Source organism: Salmo trutta, chromosome 10 (genome assembly GCF_901001165.1).
Source record: "Salmo trutta chromosome 10, fSalTru1.1, whole genome shotgun sequence".
NCBI classification, from domain to species: domain Eukaryota; kingdom Metazoa; phylum Chordata; class Actinopteri; order Salmoniformes; family Salmonidae; genus Salmo; species Salmo trutta.
Window position 1 is genome coordinate 40,211,106 of NC_042966.1, and position 22,836 is coordinate 40,233,941.

A 22,836-nucleotide genomic window follows, 5' to 3' on the forward strand; every position below is an offset into this window, starting at 1 on the left:
AAATGTGATCCCTTTAAATGTTTTATACATTTGCTAAAATTTCTAAAAATCTGTTTTTGCTTTGTCATTATGGGGTATTGTGTAGATTGATTAAATTATTTTTTTCCCCCTCATCAATTTTAGAATAAGGCTGTAACGCAACAACATTTGGAAAAAGTCAAATGGGTCTGAATACTTTCCGAATTGAATAAGAGTCTGGTAGCAGCAGTTGTAGCATGAATGTGTGTGTGGGTGAGTGCGGAGAATCAGAACAGGTGATCAGTCCAGTTCAAGTGTTCAGCAGTCTTGATGGCTTGTAGATAGAAACTGTCTCGGAGCCTGTTGGCATCAGACCTCAATACCGTTTGCCTGACAGTAAGGGAGACAACAGCTTGTGGCTAGTAGAGGTCGACCGATTAATCGGAATGGCCAATTAATTAGGGCCAATTTCAAGTTTTCATAGCAATCGGAAATCGGTATTTTTGGACACCAATTTGGCCGATTAAAAAAATTTAACTAGGCAAGTCAGTTAAGAACACATTCTTATTTTCAACGACGGCCTAGGAACGGTGGGTTAACTGCCTTGTTCAGGGGCAGAATGACAGATTTTTACCTGGTCAGCTCGAGGATTCAATCTTGCAACCTTTCGGTTAACTAGTCCAACGCTCTAACCACCTGCATTACATTGCACTCCACGAGGAGCCTGCCTGTTACGCGAATGCAGTAAGAAGCCAAGGTAAGTTGCTAGCTAGCATTAAACTTATAAAAAACAATCATAATCACTAGTTAACTACACATGGTTGATGATATTACTAGTTTATCTAGCCTGTCCTGCGTTGCATATAATCGCTTAGGTACACGTTTCTCCAACCTCTGCTCTCATCCTTCTAGACCTATCTGCTGCCTTTGATACTGTGAACCATCAGATCCTCCTCTCCACCCTCTCCGAGTTGGGCATCTCCGGCGCGGCCCACGCTTGGATTGCGTCCTACCTGACAGGTCGCTCCTACCAGGTGGCGTGGCGAGAATCTGTCTCCGCACCACGCGCTCTCACCACTGGTGTGCCCCAGGGCTCTGTTCTAGGCCCTCTCCTATTCTCGCTATACACCAAGTCACTTGGCTCTGTCATATCCTCACATGGTCTCTCCTATCATTGCTATGCAGACGACACACAATTAATCTCCTCCTTTCCCCCTTCTGATAACCATGCGGCGAATCGCATCTCTGCATGTCTGGCAGACATATCAGTGTGGATGACGGATCACCACCTCAAGCTGAACCTCGGCAAGACGGAGCTGCTCTTCCTCCCGGGGAAGGACTGCCCGTTCCATGATCTCGCCATCACGGTTGACAACTCCCTTGTGTCCTCCTCCCAGAGTGCTAAGAACCTTGGCGTGATCCTGGACAACACCCTGTCGTTCTCCACTAACATCAAGGCGGTGACCCGATCCTGTAGGTTCATGCTCTACAACATTCGCAGAGTACGACCCTGCCTCACACAGGAAGCGACGCAGGTCCTAATCCAGGAACTTGTCATCTCCCGTCTGGATTACTGCAACTCGCTGTTGGCTGGGCTCCCTGCCTGTGCCATTAAACCCCTACAACTCATCCAGAACGCCGCAGCCCGTCTGGTGTTCAACCTTCCCAAGTTCTCTCACGTCACCCCGCTCCTCCGCTCTCTCCACTGGCTTCCAGTTGAAGCTCGTATCCGCTACAAGACCATGGTGCTTGCCTACGGAGCTGTGAGGGGAACGGCACCTCCATACCTTCAGGCTCTGATCAGGCCCTACACCCAAACAAGGGCACTGCGTTCATCCACCTCTGGCCTGCTGGCCCCCCTACCTCTGAGGAAGCACGGTTCCCGCTCAGCCCAGTCCAAACTGTTCGCTGCTCTGGCACCCCAATGGTGGAACAAGCTCCCTCACGACGCCAGGACAGCGGAGTCAATCACCACCTTCCGGAGACACCTGAAACCCCACCTCTTTAAGGAATACCTGGGATAGGATAAAGTAATCCTTCTAACCCCCCCCCCCTTAAAAGATTTAGATGCACTATTGTAAAGTGGTTGTTCCACTGGATATCATAAGGTGAATGCACCAATTTGTAAGTCGCTCTGGATAAGAGCGTCTGCTAAATGACTTAAATGTAATGTAATGTAATGTAAATGTGTACCTAACCATAAATATCAATGCCTTTCTTAAAATCAATGCAGAAGTATATATTTTTTAAACCTGCATATTTTGTTAATATTGCCTGCTAACATGAATTTCTTTTAACTAGGGAAAATGTGTCACTTCTCTTGCAAACAGAGTCAGGTTATATGCAGCAGTTTGGGCCGCCTGGCTCGTTGCAAACTGTGAAGACTATTTCTTCCTAACAAAGACAGCCGACTTCGCCAAACGGGGGATGATTTAACAAAAGCGCATTTGCGAAAAAAAGCACAATTGTTGCACGACTGTACCTAACCATAGACATCAATGCCTTTCTTAAAATCAATACACATAAGTATATATTTTTAAACCTGCATATTTAGCTAAAAGAAATCCAGGTTAGCAGGCAATATTAACCAGGTGAAATTGTGTCATTTCTCTTGCGTTCATTGCACGCAGTCAGGATATATGCAACAGTTTTTTTTGCGAACTAATTTGCTAGAATTTTACGTAATTATGACATAAGGTTGTGCAATGTAACAGGAATATTTAGACTTAGGGATGCCACCCGTTAGATAAAATACGTAACGGTTCCGTATTTCACTGACAGGAAAAACGTTTTGTTTTCGAGATGATAGTTTCCGGATTCGACCATATTAATGAGCTAAGGCTCGTATTTCTGTGTGTTATTATGTTATGTTATAATTAAGTCTATGATTTGATATTTGATAGAGCAGTCTGACTGAGCGGTGGTAGGCAGCAGCAGGCTCATAAGCGTTCATTCAAACAGCACTTTCGTGCGTTTTGCCAGCAGCTCTTCGCTGTGCTTCAAGCATTGCGCTGTTTATGACTTCAAGCCTATCAACTCCCAAGATTAGGCTGATGTAACCGATGTGAAATGGCTAGCTAGTTAGCGGGGTGCGCGCTAATAGCGTTTCAAACGTCACTCGCTCTGAGACTTGGAGTAATTGTTCCCCTTGCTCTGAATGTGTAACGCTGCTTCGAGGGTGGCTGTTAATGTGTTCCTGGTTCGAGCCCAGGTAGGAGCGAGGAGAGGGACGGAAGCTATACTGTTACACTGGCAATACTAAAGTGCCTATAAGAACATCCAATAGTCAAAGGTATATGAAATACAAATCGTATAGAGAGAAATAGTCGTATAATTCCTATAATAACTACAACCTAAAACTTCTTACCTGGGAATATTGAAGACTCATGTTAAAAGGAACCACCAGCTTTCATATGTTCTCATGTTCTGAGCAAGGAACTTAAACGTTAGCTTTTTTACATGGCACAAATTGCACTTTTACTTTCTTCTCCAACACTTTGTTTTTGCATTATTTAAACCAAATTGAACATGTTTCATTATTTATTTGAGGCTAAATTGATTTTATTGATGTATTATATTAAAAGTTAAAATAAGTGTTCATTCAGTATTGTTGTAATTGTCATTATTACAACAAAAAAAATAAAAAATAAATCGACCGATTAATCGGTATCGGCTTTTTTTTGGTCCTCCAATAATCGGTATCGGTATTGGCGTTGAAAAATCATAAAAATCGGTCGACCTCTAGTGGCTAGGGTGTGAGGGATCATTGATGCTACGTGCCTTAGGCACCTTTTCGAGTAAATGTCCTGAATGGGTGAGAGTGATCCCATTGATGAACTGGGCTGTTTTCTTCACCCGCTTGAGGGCCTTGTGGTCGTGGACGGAGCAAATCCCGTAGCGGCCGTACTGCAAGCGGGCACGGTGCTCTCAATAGTGCAACGGTAGCATTTGGAGGAGACCCAGGGTGGATAGCCGAATTTCTTCAGCCGCCTTAGGAAGTAGAGACCCTGTTGCACCCTCTTGACAACAGTGGTGGTGGTGTTGGTCCATGACAAGTTCTCAGTGATGTGGACGCCGAAGAACTGAAAACTGTATTGTGGCATGTTCCCTCTGCTTCCTTAAGTCAACTCTTTTGTTTTGCTGATGTTATGTTGAGTGAGAGGTTGTCGTCATGACACCAATAACAGTTCACTTACCCCTTCCCTATAGGTGGACTCAGAGTTGTTGGTTAACATGCAGATGGAGTTGGCGTCGTGCAAAGCCACGTAGTTGTGTTAACAAGGAGTACAGCAGAGGACTGAGGACACACCCCTGGAGTGGAGGGGGGGGGGGGGGGGGGCGCTAATTGTCAAGCCTCAGTCTGCGGTCTGCCCGTCAGGAAGTGCAGGATCCAGTGTCAGAGGGTGTTGTCCAGACCCAGGGCTCTGAGCTTGGAGGAAACAATAGTGTTGAATTCTGAACTCTAGTCAATGAACAGCATTCTCATATAGGTGTTCCTCGTGTGAATAGCGATTGAAATGGCATATTCCGTGGATCTGTTAAAAAGAGGTAGGCAAATTGAATTGGGTCCAGTGTGCCTAGGATACTGGCCTTGATGTGGGCCATGACCAACCTTGAGGCACTTTATGATGACGGAGGTGAGCGTGATGGGGTGATAGTCTCGACCTTAAAGCAGGTGGGGACTACAGCTTGAGACAGGGACAGGTTGAAGATGTTCAATAAAACGCCCGCCAGTTGGTCAGCAAACACTGAGGACCCATCCAGGGATGCCATCTTGGCTGGCGGCTTTGTGAGTATTCACTAAAGAGTTTTCCTAACGTCAGCCTCGGAGAGCGAAAACACCTGGTCGTCCGGAACAGCGAGAGTCCTCCTGGATGGCTCGGTATTGTCTGCCCCCGAAGCGAGCATAGCATGTGCTGAGCTCATCTGGGAGGGAGGTGTCGGTGGGCACTGCACAGCTAGATTTGCCTTTGTAGTTTGTAGTCCTTGCCACAAGTCTGAGTTGTCTGACCAGACTCAACATCAATTCAAGTTGAGTCTGGTCTTTTTGCATCCCTAATGGATTTGCAGAGCTCGAACCTGCTTGCCTTGTATGCGTCGCACGCCACCAAGTCATCGGGGTTCATTCTGCTGACATTGAATGCTGCAGTACGGGGTCCATTTGTACCGATATCTCCGTTGCTACTTGTAGGCGGGGAGTATGACCAGAGAGACGTGATCTGATTGGCCAAAGTGGGGGGATGGCTTTGTATCACAGATGTTTGTGTATACATGGTCAAACATGCTTGATTCTCTTATGGGGCAGGATACCCATTGGTGAAAATTTGTTTTAGACAGGCTTGGTTAAAGTCACCCGTGACAAAGATTTATTCCGGATGAGAGGACTCTTGCTGGCTAAATTGGTGTTTGCTTGTGGCGGTATGTACACAGCTGTGATAACACGTGAATTCCCTTTGCATATAGGTCGGGTGAACAGGAGCTCGCAATGTTTTCATCTTCGGCACACAAGGAGTTGTTTAATGAGGAAACATTGACAACTCTTACCAGAAACCGACGTTCGATCCATTTGGAATATGGAGAACCCGTCTGGTTGAATAGCAGAGTCTAAATGTATTGTCCCAGTATCTGGGATTCCCTACATACGAGGGCTACACGTCAATGACAAGTTATTATAGACAGCAAATTATTAATAAACTAAACCCAGCTTGGCAAATTATATGGATGAAGTATGCTTGAATGTTCTTTGCCAACCAAGCTTAACATAAGCCTATAAAAACATTGAGCAGTAAGGCTAAGTTATGGCTTGGTGGAATTAACCAGTTTACAAACTACGCAAAGGGAAGAGTGAGTCAAGTTAAGAGCCTCTCCATTTGGATAGGAAGCAAGGTTACAGACAAAAGCAAACAGAGTGTGGGCCTCTAACTTGCACGTCATCCTTAAAAAACAGGCATGTAGAAAAGGAAAGACAACAAAGCTTTTGGTGACACCTACCTCTGAAGAAAAATATTTCATGCAGACAGTGTTTGACTTGAGCAGGAGCTCACCAGAGCGGAGTACCAGCACCATAAAAATATTCTACTGCTTGAACTTGTTATTTTATAAAATATACTGTATGTTCAAAAGTATTGTGGAGCTCCTGCACCTAAATATAAACAGTACCAGCACCCAAAATGAGTACCCGAACCTATTTCAGTCCACGTCAAGCACTGCACGCAGAGAAAAATGCAAACCTCACGCCTTGATCACACCGATAGTGATTTGGCGCAAAATAGTATGCAGCATCATCTGGATACGTAAGCAGAAAGTTCAACATTCACCTTCTGCTGCCATTTCTGTCAAGCAGTCAACGAATTCGGTTTGACGGCAAAAATTTGATAAATCCAAAGTATGCACCACACCGAACGCAATGCAACTGCTTCTGCAAAGTAAAAGCAGCGTTTCATTGGAAATGAATGTACTTCTGGTGTACCAAAATGCAATGACTTTCGGTGTGAACGAAGCGTCAGTCATTACAGAAAACAATATAACTCCACATTCCTTCCTACTCCCTCTGCCATTAGGATACTCCATCGGAAGCGTTTCCATTCCCTACAGTCCATTGAATGTCGCCTATGCAAATACCCATATTCACTAACAAGTGTTTGGTATAATGTTAATACCCCAGCGCTCCGCCCAAGTCTGTCTGGACATTCCTGAGGGGTTCTCTCACACCCTCCCTGGACGGAGCACTGACTGAGGGAGGGAGGGGGGCAAGCTACCCCCCCCCCCTCCTCTCTCCCTCCCCTCTCTCCCTCCCTGGACGGAGTACTGACTGAGGGAGGGAGGGGGGCAAGCTACCCCCCCCCCCTCCTCTCTCCCTCCCCTCTCTCCCTCCCTGGACGGAATACTGACTGAGGGAGGGAGGGGGGCAAGTTACCCCCTCCCTGGACGGAGCACTGACTGAGGGGGGGCAAGTTACCCCCTCCCTGGACGGAGCACTGATTGAGGGGGGGCAAGCTACCCCTCTCTCCCCCCACACACACCCTCTGACTCCCAGATCCAAAGAAAACATGACTCGGCATAATATTGTGAGAAATACTTCTCACAATATTATGCATTGAGCAAGTATTGATAATTGTTGTCATAAAAACACTGTGACCTAATTTCTCAATCTTTTGACATAGCATGTGAAATGGAAAAGAAGAAATGTCATCATTACGTAGAAATGGCAAATAATGTTATCTATAAAAAAAAACTAAGTTAAAGTTAACTAGCTAACTAACGTTATATCACATCTCAGAGGTTGAGAATTAACGTTAACTAGGTTGTTACAACACGCTAGCTTGCTTGCTAGTTAGTCTCATAGCTAGTTAAGTTAGTTTAGCTACTACAATATTGTTACAAAATTACTCAACTGTCTCCTTGCGGTCTAATAACAAAACCACAAGCCAGCTAACTAACTAGGTTTATAATAAAAAACTAACGTTACAGTCATCATTATTCAGCTAAATTACCTAGAGACTCTGACTTCCAGAGGTCTTCAGATTTCCTACCTTCTTTTTTTATATATATCTTCTGATGTAACTACACCACTTTTGGAGGCGGTTGAAGAAAATTCGGATTGTGTTGTGGAATTTCCTTCAATCTGGCGATAAATATGCTGCTATTTCCGCAAATTCTCTTTCTCAGTCAATCCGTCTGGGAATCGTATTTATTTCAATTGAGTCGTGGCACTTTGAGCTGGCGAGACGCCGGACAACGGGCCAGTTTTATGCGCTGGGCTCATGTCCCACATAGGTATTCCACAAGATTCCTAATTGGCTAGAATGTACTCAATCATGTAACCAAAAATGGCACCGGTATTTTATTGTGGAATGTGCTTCTGGGATTTGTAGTTTAAAAAACTAGTTAAATTGGCATGGTTTATGCAGTCAAAACTCGTTCTTAAAACTACAACATATGTGGCGGGTGGACCCAGTGGCGAGAATGTAGGAATCGTCACCACTGATTATATTCACGCCCCTTTGTGGACGCAACTGAAATCGAAAAATGTGAAGGTAGTTTATGCACGTCTGTTTCAAGATCTCCGGAGGTGGAGAAATGCCCTGCGACAAAAGAATAAGATGGAGAAATCTAAGTCAGATATTGAATTCTATGAAGAATAGGAATATAAAACAGTCCTATATCTGTTTGAGTAGCCTATGTCTGATCAGATTAAGTCATTTTGAAGCGGTGAATAGAATAGAAAAACGTTATTTTCCCAAGAGGGACCCGGGTGTGTTGCCAATGATAATCCCCATCCCTGATTCCAGCAGGGGTGTAAATTATTTAAGTAAAAATACTTGAAAGTACTACTTAAGTAGTTTTTTGGGGGTATCTGTACTTTACTATTTATATTTTAGACTACTATTTATATTTTTTAACTTTTACTTTTACTCAAATCAAATCAACTGTTATTGGTCACATACACATGGTTAGCAGATGTTAATGCGAATGTAGCGAAATGCTTGTGCTTCTAGTTCCGACAGTGCAGTAATATCTAACAAGTAAACAATTCCCCAACATCTACCTGATACACACAAATCTAAAGGTGTCTACTTTGTGCATGACAAAAGTCATTTTTCCAACAATTGTTTACAGACAGATTATTTCACTTATAATTCACTGTATCACAATTCCAGTGGGTCAGAAGTTTACATACACTAAGTTGACTGTGCCTTTAAACAGCTTGGAAAATTCCAGAAAATGATGTCATGGCTTTAGAAGCTTCTGATAGGCTAATTGACATAATTTGAGTCAATTGGAGGTGTACCTGTGGATGTATTTCAAGGCCTACCTTCAAACTCAGTGCCTCTTTGCTTGACATCATGGGAAAATGAAAAGAAATCAGCCAAGACCTCAGAAAAAAATTGTACACCTCTACAAGTCTGGTTCATCCTTGGGAGCAATTTCCAAACGCCTGAAGGTACCACATTCATCTGTACAAACAATAGTACGCAAGTATAAACACCATGGGACCACGCAGCCGTCATACCGCTCAGGAAGGAGACGCGTTCTGTCTCCTACAGATGAATGTACTTTGGTGCGAAAAGTGCAAATCAATCCCAGAACAACAGCAAAGGACCTTGTGAAGATGCTGGAGGAAACAGGTACAAAAGTATCTATAGCCACAGTAAAACAAGCCTTAAATCGACATAACCTGAAAGGCCGCTCAGCAAGGAAGAAGCCACTGCTCCAAAACCGGCATAAAAAAGCCATACTACGGTTTGCAACTGCACATGGGGACAAAGATCGTACTTTTTGAAGAAATGTCCTCTGGTCTGATGAAACAAAAGTAGAACCGTTTGGCCATAATGACCATCATTATGTTTGGAGGAAAAAGAGGGAGGCTTGCAAGCCAAAGAACACCATCCCAACCGTGAAGCACGGGGGTGGCAGCATCATGTTGTGGGGGTGCTTTGCTGCAGGAGGGACTGGTGCAATTCACAAAATAGATGGCTTCATGAGAAGGAAAATTATGTGGATATATTGAAGCAACATCTCAAGACATCAGTCAGGAAGTTAAAGCTTGGTCGCAAATGGGTCTTCCAAATGGATAATGACCCCAAGCATACTTCCAAAGTTGTGGCAAAATGGCTTAAGGACAACAAAGTCAAGGTATTGGAGTGGCCATCACAAAGCCCTGACCTCAATCCCATAGAAAATGTGTGGGCAGAACGGAAAAAGCGTGTGTGTGCAAGGAGACCTATAAACCTGACTCAGTTACACCAGCTCTGTCAGGAGGAATGGGCCAGAATTCACCCAATTTATTGTGGGAAGTTTGTGGAAGGCTACCCGAAACATTTGACCCAAGTTAAACAATTTAAAAGCTAATCCTACCAAATACTAATTGAGTGTATGTAAACTTCTGACCCACTGGGAATGTGATGAAAGAAATAAAAGCTGAAATAAATAATTCTCTCTACTATTATTCTGACATTTCACATTCTTAAAATAAAGTGGTGATCCTAACTGACCTAAGACAGGGAATTTTCAGTAGGATTAAATGTCAGGAATGGTGAAAAACTAAGTTTAAATGTATTTGGCTAAGGTGTATGTAAACCTCCGACTTCAACTGTATATATGATATGATATGAGTAATGTAAGATATGTAAATATTATTAAAGTGGCATTGTTTAAAGTGACTAGTGATCCATTTATTAAAGTGGCCAGTTATTGAGTCTCAGTGTAGGCAGCAGCCTCTCTGAGTTAGTGATTGCAGTTTAGCAGTCTGATGGCCTTGAGATAGAAGCTGTTTTTCAGTCTCTCAATCCCAGCTATGATGCACCTGTACTGACCTCGCCTTCTGGATGGTAGCGGTGTGAACAGGCAGTGGCTCGGGTGGTTGTTGTCCTTGATGATCTTTTCGGCCTTTCTGTGACATCGAGTGCTGTAGGTGTCCTGGAGGGCAGGTAGTTTGCCCCCGGTGATGCGTTGTGCAGACCGCACCATCCTCTGGAGAGCCTTGCGGTTGAGGGCGATGCAGGTGATACAGCCCGACAGGATGCTCTCTATTGTGCATCTGTAAAAGTTTGTCAGGGTTTTGGATGACAAGCCAAATTTCTTCAGCCTCCTCCTGAGGTTGAAGAGGATCTGTTGCGCCTTCTTCACCAAGCTGTCTGTGTTGGTGGACCATTTCAGTTTGTCTGTTATGTGTACGCCGTGGAACTTAAAACTTTCCACCTTCTCCACTGCTGTCCCTTCAATGTGGATAGGGGGGTGCTCCCTCTGCTGTTTCCTGAAGTCCACAATCGTCTTCTTTGTTTTGTTGACATTGAGTGAGAGGTTGTTTTCCTGACACCACACTCCTATTGCCCTCACCTCCTCCCTGTAGGCTGTCTCGTCGTTGTTGGTAGTCAAGCCCACTACTGTTGTGTTGTCTGCAAACTTGATGATTGAGTTGGAGGCGTGCACGGCCACGCAGTCGTGGGTGAACAGGGAGTACAGGAGGGGGCTGAGCACGCGCCCATGTGGGGCCCCAGTGTTGAGGGTCAGCAAAGTGGAGATGTTGTTCCTTCACCACCTGGGGGCGGTGCGTCAGAAATTCCAGGACCCAATTGCGCAGGGCGGGGTTGAGACCCAGGGCCTCCAGCTTGATGATGAGCTTGGAGGGTACTATGGTGTTGAATGCTGAACTTTAGTCAATAAAAAGCATTCTTACATAGGTATTCCTCTTGTCCAGATGGGATAATGATGTGTACAGTGTGATGGCAATTAGACAGTCTCTCATAGCAGTCTCTCAAAGCACTTCATGATGACATAAGTGAGTGCTACGGGGCGGTAGTCATTTAGTTCAGTTATCTTTGCCTTCTTGTGCACAGGAACAATGGTGGCCATCTTGACACATGCGGAGACAGCAGACTGGGATAGGGAGCGATTGAATGTCTTTAAACACACCAGCCTGCTGGTCTGCGCGTGCTCTGAGGACGCGGCCAGGGATGCCGTCTGGGCCAGCAGCCTTGCGAGGGTTAACTCATTTAAATGTTTTACTCATATCAGCCACAGAGAAGGAGAGGCGGGGGACTGTATTATCCTCAAAGCGGGCAAAGAAGGTGTTTAGTTTGTCTTGAAGCGTGACATCGGTGTCCGTGGCGTGGCTGGTTTTCTTTTTGTAGTCTGTGATTTCCTGTAGACCCTGCCACATACGTCTCGTGTCTGAGCCATTGAATTGCGACTCAACTTTGTCCCTGTACCGGCATTTCACTTGTTTGATTGCCTTGTGGAGGGAATAGCTACACTGTTTATATTCAGCCATATTTCCAAGTCTCTTTCCATGGTTAAATGCGGTGGTTTCTACTTTCAGTTTTGCGTGAATGCCGCCATCCATCCACGGTTTCTGGTTAGGGTAGGTTTTAATACTACATTCCACTACATTCCTAAAGAAAATAATATACTTTTTACTCCATACATTTTCCCTTACACCCAAAAGTACATTTTGAATGCTTAGCAGACAGTAAAATGGTCCAATTCACACTCTTATCAAGGGAACATTCCTGGTCGTCCCTACTGCCTCTGATCTGGAGGACTCACTAAACATAAACGCTTAGTTTGTAAATTACATCTGAGTGTTAGTGTGCCCCTGGCTATCAATATCATTAAAAAAAATGTAAATCATGCCATCTGATTTGCCTAATATAAGGAATGTGAAATTATTTATACTATTAGTTTTACTTTGAATACTTAAGTATATTTTAGCAATTACATTTACTTTTCATACTTAAATATATTTAAAACCTAATACTTTTAGACTTTCACTAAAGTTGTATTTTACTGTGTGACTTTCACTTCAGTTGTTTTCTAATAAGGTATCTTTACTTTTACTCAAGTATGACAATTGTGTACTTTTTCCACCACTGGTTTCCAGGCAACCATCTGAATAAGAACTGAAAACCTTGACAACTTGTCTTTCATCTGTCATGCTGAGGTAGAGAAATTAGCGCTGTCTGGCAAAAAAAAAGAAAAAAAAAAGACTTGGAGCATTGATGCCACTGCAGATCAGTCAAGCAGACTAAGGCTACACAAGAAGGGACCATCAATCAATCAAATGTATTTAATAAAGGCGTTGTCACAAAGTGTTTTACAGATACCCAGCTTAAAATCCAAAAGAGCAAGCAACACAGAGGCAAAAGCACGTGCTACTTTGTCAACAGGGGTCTGGGACATGCTGGCGCGACCGGTGAAATCAGGTCAGGGTCTGGGACATGCTGGCGCGACCGGTGAGATCAGGTCAGGGTCTGGGACATGCTGGCGCGACCGGTGAGATCAGGTCAGGGTCTGGGACATGCTGGCGCGACCGGTGAGATCAGGTCAGGGACATGCTGGCGCGACCGGTCCCAGACCCTGACCCTCCCTGAAGTGCGGCCCCAGCCGCAGGACACCGATCAGAGGGACGATCCCGGGGACCAGGCCGATCGCTTCTGCTGAGGTGCGGGAGCCTGACGAGCCGGTTGAGGCACCGGAGCCTGACGATTCAACCGATTCTTGTGAACCTGTCAAGCTAGCTGAGGCATGGGAGCCTGACGAGCTAGCTGAGGCATCCTCGGTAGCCTTGGCCACAGATGCTTGACGGGCCAACTGAGTCTTGTAAGCCCAACGAGCCGGCTGAGGCATGGAAGCCCAACGAGCCGGCTGAGGCATGTAAGCCCAACGAGCCGGCTGAGGCATGGAAGCCCAACGAGCCGGCTGAGGCATGGAAGCCCAACGAGCCGGCTGAGGCATCCCCGGTAGCAAAACCCAGTTGTCACCTACAAAACAAAAAACAACTCCATGATGCTCCCCTTTGGTGAGGCGTTAATCTATAACGTGTACGCTGGGAGTTGGGAAGCAAGCTCAGGGAGTACAAATGTAATAATAAATAGAACAAGAAACACATAAAGAGTCAATGACACCTACGGAAAGAACCAAAGGGAGTGATAGTTACAGGGGAGGTAATCAGGAAGGTGATGGAGTTCAGGTGAATCTGATGAGGCGCTGGTGCTCGTAACGATGGTGACAGGTGTGCGTAATAATAAGCAGACTGTCGACCTCGAGCGCCGGAGAGGGAGTCTGCTATGACAGGCTCATTGTCCACCCTCCCTTCCAAAAGCTTTGCAGGGATGAGAGAGCCAAGCCTACAGGTTCATAGTTTTAACCCCCGCAGTACACACATCAACTGATTAATAGACTGCTGAATGTATATTTTTTTCCCTCTTGCTTTGTTTGCTCTTTTCCATATTATGTCTATCTCTGATAAGCTACCCAGGAAAGGGCTGAAAATAGCCCGTAATAATGTACTGTATTGTAGCCTTAGAAATATCTAGAGAAGATCTTCTATTGAGTGTTTTTTTAAAGTGTTGTAGATGAAGCACCTGGGCACATTTAAAGCTTTTTATTTTGGGTTGTTGCTATAGGTCACCAACTGCTAATAGTCAGTGTCTAAATGTGTGTGAAATGCTTTATAGTGTATGTGATGTAAACAGAGAGGTCTACTTTCAGTAAGGACCGACGCCGGAGACGAGCAGCAGGTACGGGGAGTTGACATTTTAATTAGGAACAGAAAAAGAGAAAGACAGAAATAGCATCAGCACACAATGACAAAACGACAATCAATGCAGCAGCGGGGAACAGAGATGGGGAATTGCTAAATATAGGCGAGGTAATAAACAGGTGATTGAGTCCAGGTGAGTCCAATAGTACGCTGACTTGCGTGACGGGTGGAAGGCAGGTGTGCATAATGATGGTGGCAGGAGTGCGCAATGCTGGGGAGCCTGGTGCCCTCAAGCACCAGGGGGGAAGAGCGGGAGCAGGGAGCCTGGTGCCCTCGAGCACCAGGGGGGGGAGAGCGGGAGCAGGGCGCCTGGTGCCCTCGAGCGCCAGGGGGGAAGAGTGGGAGCGGGGGGGAATAGTGGGAGCAGGGCGCCCTCGAGCGCCAGGGGAGGGGGAGAGCGGGAGCAGGTCGCCTGGTGCCCTCGAGCGCCAGGGGGGAAGAGCGGGAGCAGGGAGCCTGGTGCCCTCGAGCGCCAGGGGGGGAAGAGCGGGAGCAGGGCGCCTGGTGCCCTCGAGCGCCAGGGGGGAAGAGCGGGAGCAGGGAGCCTGGTGCCCTCGAGCGCCAGGGGGGAAGAGCGGGAGCAGGGAGCCTGGTGTCATCGAGCGCCGGGGGGGAAGAGCGGGAGCAGGTGTGACACTTTCTTGGGGGCCTGAATATTGACTGGTTTTCATCAAGCTGCCCGCTCAAGAAGAAGCTTCTCACTCTAACCACTGCCTGTAATCTGGTTCAGGTTATTAATCAACCTACCAGGGTGTTTACAAAGACTACAGGAAAAAGATCATCCACATGTATTGATCACATTTTTACTAATACTGTAGAACTTTGTTCTAAAGCTGTATCTGTACAGATTGGATGCAGTGATCACAATATGGTGGCTATATCCAGGAAAGCCAAAGTTCTAAAAGCTGAGCCTAAAATACTGTATAAGAGATTATACAAAAGATTCTGCTTTGACTCTTATGTGAATGATGATACAAATATTTGTTGGTCTGATGTGATTAATAAGTATCATTCAGATGCTGCACTTGATGAATTTATGAAATTGCTTCTTCCATTTATTGATAAAAATGCAACGGTTAAGAAACTGACCGTTAGAACTGTTAACCCATTTAAACCCTGAACTTTTCCCAGACATGAAAATGTCCAAATCATTTGTCATTAAATAGTACGCGCAAAACACCAGTCTTAACATCAACAGTGAAGAGGTGACTCCGGGATGTTGGCCTTCTAGGCAGAGTTCCTCTGTCCAGTGTCTGTGTTCTTTTGCCCATCTTAATATTTTATTTTTATTGGCCAGTCTGAGATATGGCTTTTTCTTTCCAACTCTGCCTAGAAGGCCAGCATCCCGGAGTCGCCTCTTCACTGTTGACGTTGAGACTGGTGTTTTGCGTGTACTATTTAATGAAGCTGCCAGTTGAGGACTTGAGAGGCGTCTGTTTCTCAAACTAGACACTAATGTACTTGTCCTCTTGCTCAGTTGTGCACCGGGGCCTCCCACTGCTCTTTCTATTCTGGTTAGAGCCAGTTTGTGCTGTTCTGTGAAGGGAGTAGTACAACAGCGTTGTACGAGATCTTCAGTTTCTTGGCAATTTCTCGCATGGAATAGCCTTCATTTCTCAGAACAAGAATAGACTGACGATTTTCAGAAGAAAGTTCTTTGTTTCTAGCCATTTTGAGCCTGTAATCGAACCTACAAATGCTGATGCTCCAGATACTTAACTAGTCTAAAGTTGACCAGTTTTATTGCTTCTTTACAGTTTTTTTCTGATTGCTAAGGCACTATCTTTGAAACTATAGGCTATTTTTGCAAAACTCTACATACTAACCACAAAACCTTACAGGGGGGGGGGGGGGGGGGGGGGGGGGGGGGGGGTCAATACAGAACACACAAACCATAATTTGAATAAGCACACGAAGCACCAACTAGGCACTGTTAGTATAAATGAAAAACACTTGTGGCTTTTTCTGTGTGCAGGGCATAGCAGTTTGCAATAAAGTATAGTCATACATGTAGTAAACACACATACAAACATGTATCCAAATGTGTAAAGTATGGATGTGTATTCCCAAACATAACACACTATCAATACAAACAAGGGGAATTATTTGTATTTTTCTCAAAATGTTCTAACACTCCTCGAACAACAAAAGCGCAGTAGAAAAAAAACAAAAAACATTTGTGCTAGAAAAAAAAAGAACAGAAAAAAAAGTGTGGCTACATCTCGCGTCTTTGTGGGTCTGGACATAAGACTTCACCCACATCACATGCGATGTTGTCTTGAGCTAGGCAGCGTGGGAAGTATCACCTGGAGTGTCGTATCCAGGCCTGGCATGACCCCTGATTGATGTCTCCACAAGCCTCTTCCATTGCCTGTAGAAGGGGTATGCATTGGTGGGGCACCTTCCAACGCCATGCAGAGAAGAATTCTTCAATAGGATTCAAGAACGGAGATTATGGGGGGGGGAGATTGAGTGTGATGAGAAGTGGGTGACCTGTGAACCAATTGCGGACCACACCAGCCCGGTGGAAACTAACATTGTCCCAGATGATAACGTACCTGGGCTGCTCTGGCCCCTGGTCATTAGGGATTAGTCTGTTGTGGAGGGTGTCCAGACGTGATAATATGTGCAGTGGCTGTATGGGCCTAGGATTGCATGATGGTGAAGGACGCCATTTTGACTAATAGCTGCACACATTATTATGTTGCCATCACGTTGCCCCGGGACGTTGATGATGGCACGGTGTCCATCGATCAGGGGTCATGATATTTCTGCCGCGGCCCCTTGTTTCTGCAAGGTTGAAACCTGCCTCGTCCACATATATTAGCTCATGATGAACTGCATCTGCTTCTAGCTCCATGACTCTCTGAAAGAGACAAGACAAAATAATGTAGCACAGTAGGAAAAGACAGGGATCAGTCAATATGATGTAGCATCATACACTTCCAGGTCCAGGACCAATGATAGGATAGTATAGCTTACCTGCACATATTCATATCTGTTGTTTTACACATCCTTTCATTCGAAAGGGACTCTGTACAGCTGCTTCATCCTAATTCTATTGCGTTTCAGTAGACGAGACAGTGCAGAGAGACTCACTCTGTTGACGTTTTGGAATATGGTGTTATCTGCCATTATCTGGTCCTGCAGTTCTCGGAGTCTGATGCAGTTATTTGCATTGACCATATTTACAATGTGGGTCTCCTGCTCTGGGGTGAACAGTTGACCTCTTCCACCAGATACTGGATTTCTTGCAGTTCTGTAAAAACGTTTCAATTGTTTTAGTGATAGATCCTTCTCATTATGAAAGTACAGTACATATTACTGTACCAGTAAGACTACAGTACTTAGTTACTTACCGGTTCTCATTTCGAAATATCCGGATTATACCTGCAACAGTACAGCGGCTCAGATTTGGTTGAACCCGTTGCCCAGCCTCCCTCATTCTCATCCCATGGTTGACAACATGGTCAACCACAGTCACTCTGATTTCGTCAGTTATTGTGTTCCTGACTACTCTTCCTCATCCTCTCCTTCTCCTCCACCTCTTACTTCTTCACCTCCTCATCCTCCTCCTTTAGTTCTCACTCCTCTTACTCTCTGTCCAATATTGGCCTCCATTGTTGTCCAAACCAAATGTTTACCTGTGGCCTATTTATAGTGCTCAAGCTCTTGTTTGTAAGTGAACTCATTATCTAAAAGTGTTTTCACATGTGTCAATGTGGAAAGGCAATTGGCGAAATTGTGTAGCAACGTAGAGACCAGTGTTTACAGTTTTGCTAGAAGTGTGTTATTAAATTGCAAACTGAGTGTAAAGCAGAGAAGGTGCATTCAGTTTGGCACACTTGGTAAATGCATTGGCTACAAGTCTTAATGGTTTCAGAGATAGTGCTTCAAGAATCACTGTTAGTGTTTAAGCATTCAGAAAAAAACTAATCAGCACAACAGTTGTCAGCTGTGCTAACATAATTGCAAAAGGGTTTTCTAATGATCAATTAGCCTTTTAAAATGATAAACTTGGATTAGCTAACACAACGTGCCATTGGAACACAGGAGTGATGGTTGCTGGTAATGGACCTCTGTACGCCTATGTAGATATTCCATTCAAAATCAGCCGTTTCCAGCTGCAATAGTCATTTACAACATTAACAATGTCTGCACTGTATTTCTGATCAATTTGATGTTATTTTAATTGACAAAAAGTGATTTTCTTTCAAAAACAAGGACATTTCTACGTGACCCAAAACGTTTGAATGGTAGTATATATACACATATAAATAAATATATATAAATAAATAAATAAAATATATCAGAGGTAAGGCTCCAGAACCAAGTGCACAATTAGTTTGTAAATCACTATTTTGAACTATGATCAGTCAGACCTACTGTCATACAGTATGTCTTGAATCAATTGACCTTTTCCAAAAAACATTTCAGCCATTTTGATTGTCTTTTTCGTCGACTTTTCTTTTCTTCCTACAGTCCGTTGTACTGCTTCTCATCACCCTTTATTGACTTTTCTATTTTTCTTTTATTGGCTTTTTCAGCCCCTCTTATCTCCTTTTCTACTGTCCATTGTATATCTTGAAGCACTCCAATGTGCAGTGGCGCTTTGCATTTCTCACATGCGTAGGTAGTGCGTTTGTCACAATGATGACATCTCTGGAACCGGTGCATCGTGTTGATTGGGCAGTGAGAAGCTTTGTCATATGTTGCCTGATCTTCAACAGTTGCAGCCAGTAGAGATATCCTTCCGTGGCTCAGTGGTTTCGTGCCAAACTTTTGCATAAGAGACTGTGCCACTATCCGTGAGAAGGTGAGCAGGTCGATGGTCCCTCACATAGCGTCTCTGTAAAATAAATGGCTGTTTACGAGTGCACTGTTGAGAGACCATGCAAAGATGGGCCACCAACACTTCTTAGACCTGATGGAGATATGGTATCTTGAAACCTGGAAGGTCATGAAGGTCAACACCACCCATGTGCTCATTGTTTCAGTTGATGCATTTTGGTTGTGGGACTTTGTCACAGACACGTTACTACTTGTTCCATCTCTAGCCAGCGGTCTCAATGTAATTCTCCTCCATGTTTGTTGCCACTGTGACAATGTTATTGTCTTTCCAATGGACCAGCAACTTGTCTCCTTGGGTCAGAACCTCAAGAGGTTCCCAGGGGTAACTCAATGAAGTCTTTCTGTGGCTTGAATGGGACATCAAAACAGACGATTTTGCCTCGTCGTTCCAGACTTCCCATATACTCTTTTTTGTCATTACATCGACGGAGTGCAAGCTAAGTGAAGAGGATGTCATGAAGGAACTTGCAACCTCGAGGCACCTGAGATTGCTCTGCAAGACCGGGAACAACACTGGGTCCCTGACCCAACCCAGTCTCAGGGAGGAGTGTGTTGGATCCACCATATGGCTCCATGTGATACTCATGGACCAGGCAAGAGAGGCAACAATGAGATAACCCTTAAGGATCTGCAAAGCTCCACAGTGGAGATTGGAGTATCTGTCCGTAGGATCACTTTAAGCCGTACACTCCACAGAGCCGGGCTATACAAAAGAGTGGCAAGAAAAATTGCTTAAAGAGAAAAATAAGCAAACACGTTTGGTGTTTGCCAAAAGGCATGTGGGAGACTCCCCAAACATATGGAAGAAGGTACTCTGGTCAGATGAGACTAAAATTGAGCTTTTTGGCCATCAAGGAAAACACTGTGTCTGGCGCAAACCCAACACCTCTCATCGCCCCGGAAAATACCATCCCCACAGTGAAGCATGGTGGTGGCAGCATCAAGCTGTGGGGATGTTTTTCCATCAGCAGGGACTGGTAAACTGGTAAGAATTTTAGGAATGATGGATGGTGCTAAATACAGGGAAATTCTTGAGGGAAACCTGTTTCAGTCTTCCAGAGATTTGAGACTGGGACGGAGGTTCATCTTCCAGCAGGACAATGACCCTAAGCATACTGCTAAAGCAACACTCGAGTGGTTTAAGGGGAAACATTTAAATGTCTTGGAACGGCCTAGTCAAAGCCCAGACCTCAATCCAATTGAGAATCTGTGGTATGACTTAAAGATTGCTGTACACCAGCGGAACCAATTTAAAGGAGCTGGAGCAGTTTTTCCTTGAAGAATAGGCAAAAATCCCAATGGCTAGATGTGCCAAGCTTATAGAGACATACCCCAAGAGACTTGCTGCTATAATTGCTACAAAAAGTGTCTCTACAAAGTATTGACTTTGGGGAGTGAATAGTTATGCACACTCAAGTTCTGTTTTTTGTGTTATTTCCTGTTTGTTTCACAAAAAAATTGCATCTTCAAAGTGGTAGGCATGTTGTGTAAATCAAATGATACAATCCCCCACAAAAATCGATTTTAATTCCATGTTGTAAGGCAACAAAATAGGAAAAATGCCAAGGGGGGTGAATACTTTTGCAAGCCACTGTATCCGATGCACTACTGGAGCCTTGACATCTTCAAGTTCAACCCAGCAACTTTCAGGAGATCCTGAAACACTTTATTTCTCTCCTGGGCCTGTACTGATGAAGCGTCCCGAAGTCTACATTAGTGGCTGACCCTGGCCATAACCCATTCTCAGAGGGTGTCTCAGGGAGAGTTGGGATATGCAAAATACACATTTCCAATTCACACATATGTATAATACATATGTGAAACAGGACAAATAAGCACCTACCTATTTGTCTAAAATAACTATTTATTTTATTATAGTGTTCTACTCTACTGTGAGGGGAAAAAGTATTTGATCCCCTGCTGATTTTGTACATTTGCCCACTGACAAAGAAATTATCAGTCTATAATTTTAGTGGTAGGTTTATTTCAACAGTGAGACACAGAATAACAACAAAAAAATCCAGAAAAACGCATGTAAAAAATGTTATAAATTGATTTGCATTTTAATGAGGGAAATAAGTATTTGACCCCCTCTCAATCAGAAAGATTTCTGGCTCCTAGGTGTCTTTTATACAGGTAACAAGCTGAGATTAGGAGCTCCTAATCTCACCTTGTTACCTGTATAAAAAGACACGTGTCCACAGAAGCAATCAATCAATCAGATTCCAAACTCTCCACCATGGCCAAGACCAAAGAGCTCTCCAAGGATGTCAGGGACAAGATTATAGACCTACACAAGGCTGGAATGGGCTACAAGACCATCGCCAAGCAGCTTGGTGAGAAGGTGACAACAGTTGGTGCGATTATTCGCAAATGGAAGAAACACAAAATAACTGTCAATCTCCCTCGGCCTGGGGCTCCATGCAAGATCTCACCTCGTGGAGTTGCAATGATCATGAGAACGTTGAGGAACCAGCCCAGAACTACACGGGAGGATCTTGTCAATGATCTCAAGGCAGCTGGGACCATAGTCAACAAGAAAACAATTGGTAACACACTACGCCGTGAAGGACTGAAATCCTGCAGTGCCCGCAAGGTCCCCCTGCTCAAGAAAGCACATATACATGCCCGTCTGAAGTTTGCCAATGAACATCTGAATGATTCAGAGGACAACTGGGTGAAAGTGTTGTGGTCAGATGAGACCAAAATGGAGCTCTTTGGCATCAACTCAACTCGCCGTGTTTGGAGAAGGAGGAATGCTGCCTATGACCCCAAGAACACTATCCCCACCGTCAAACATGGAGGTGGAAACATTATGCTTTGGGGGTGTTTTTCTGCTAAGGGGACAGGACAACTTCACCGCATCAAAAGGGACAATGGACGGGGCTATGTACCGTCAAATCTTGGGTGAGAACCTCCTTCCCTCAGCCAGGGCATTGAAAATGGGTCGTGGATGGGTATTCCAGCATGACAATGACCCAAAACACACGGCCAAGGCAACAAAGGAGTGGCTCAAGAAGAAGCACATTAAGGTCCTGGAGTGGCCTAGCCAGTCTCCAGACCTTAATCCTATAGAATATCTGTGGAGTGAGCTGAAGGTTCGAATTGCCAAACGTCAGCCTCGAAACCTTAATGACTTGGAGAAGATCTGCAAAGAGGAGTGGGACAAAATCCCTCCTGAGATGTGTGCAAACCTGGTGGCCAACTACAAGAAACGTCTGACCTCTGATTGCCAACAAGGGTTTTGCCACTAAGTACTAAGTGATGTTTTGCAGAGGGGTCAAATACTTATTTCCCTCATTAAAATGCAAATGAATTTATAACATTTTTGACATGCGTTTTTCTGGATTTATTTGTTGTTATTCTGTCTCTCACTGTTCAAATAAACCTACCATTAAAATTATAGACTGATAATTTCTTTGTCAGTGGGCAAACGTACAAAATCAGCAGGGGATCAAATACTTTTTTCCCTCACTGTACTTTACTATGCTCTGTTCTACTCTACGGCTCTGTTTCCTCATTTTTGGCAACACCCTGTGACTCATATCCTAAAAGTTCAACATTGGGTGCATCCCAAATGGCACCCACCTGCCTATAAAGTTCACTACTTATGACCAGGGCCCATACAGTTCTGGTCAAAAGCAGTGGGAACCATACGGTTCTGGTCAAAAGTAGTGTACTATATAGGGAATAGGGTGCCATTTGTGATGCAGACATTGTGTACCCTTAACTCCCCCCTGCCATATATGCAAAGCCTGCTGTTGGCTAACTTTGGCAAATGCTACTAATATGTGAGAAACATAACTATAAACATTCAGTGGCCAGTTTATTAGGTAATAGGTTATCTAATACTGGATCGCCCCCCCCCCCCCCCCTTGTGCCCCCAGAACAGCTTGAATTCTTCGGGGCATGGATTCTACAAGGTGTGGCCTTCAAAGGTTGTTCAATTGGTATCAAGAGACCTAACGTGTGCCAGGAAAACA

At 44.6% G+C, this 22,836-nt stretch overlaps 1 protein-coding gene and 1 long non-coding RNA gene across 2 annotated transcripts in view; both read right to left on the bottom strand.

The window, feature by feature from the left end:
• The window catches only part of LOC115200895 (ribosome-binding protein 1), a 42,843-nt gene extending 35,063 nt beyond the window's left edge, over positions 1-7,780 (bottom strand). Inside the window, exon 1 of the mRNA XM_029764011.1 lies at positions 7,491-7,780. The gene's annotated coding sequence lies outside the window, so the exon portion shown is untranslated. The remainder of the gene's footprint in view (positions 1-7,490) is intronic.
• Positions 7,781-16,048: 8,268 nt separating this feature from the next.
• Positions 16,049-17,957, bottom strand: LOC115200867 (uncharacterized). Its single transcript, XR_003879625.1, has 2 exons — positions 16,985-17,957; positions 16,049-16,868 (listed from the first exon to the last, which is right to left on the bottom strand). It is a non-coding gene; the product is annotated as an uncharacterized LOC115200867 (long non-coding RNA).
• Positions 17,958-22,836: the final 4,879 nt, after the last annotated feature.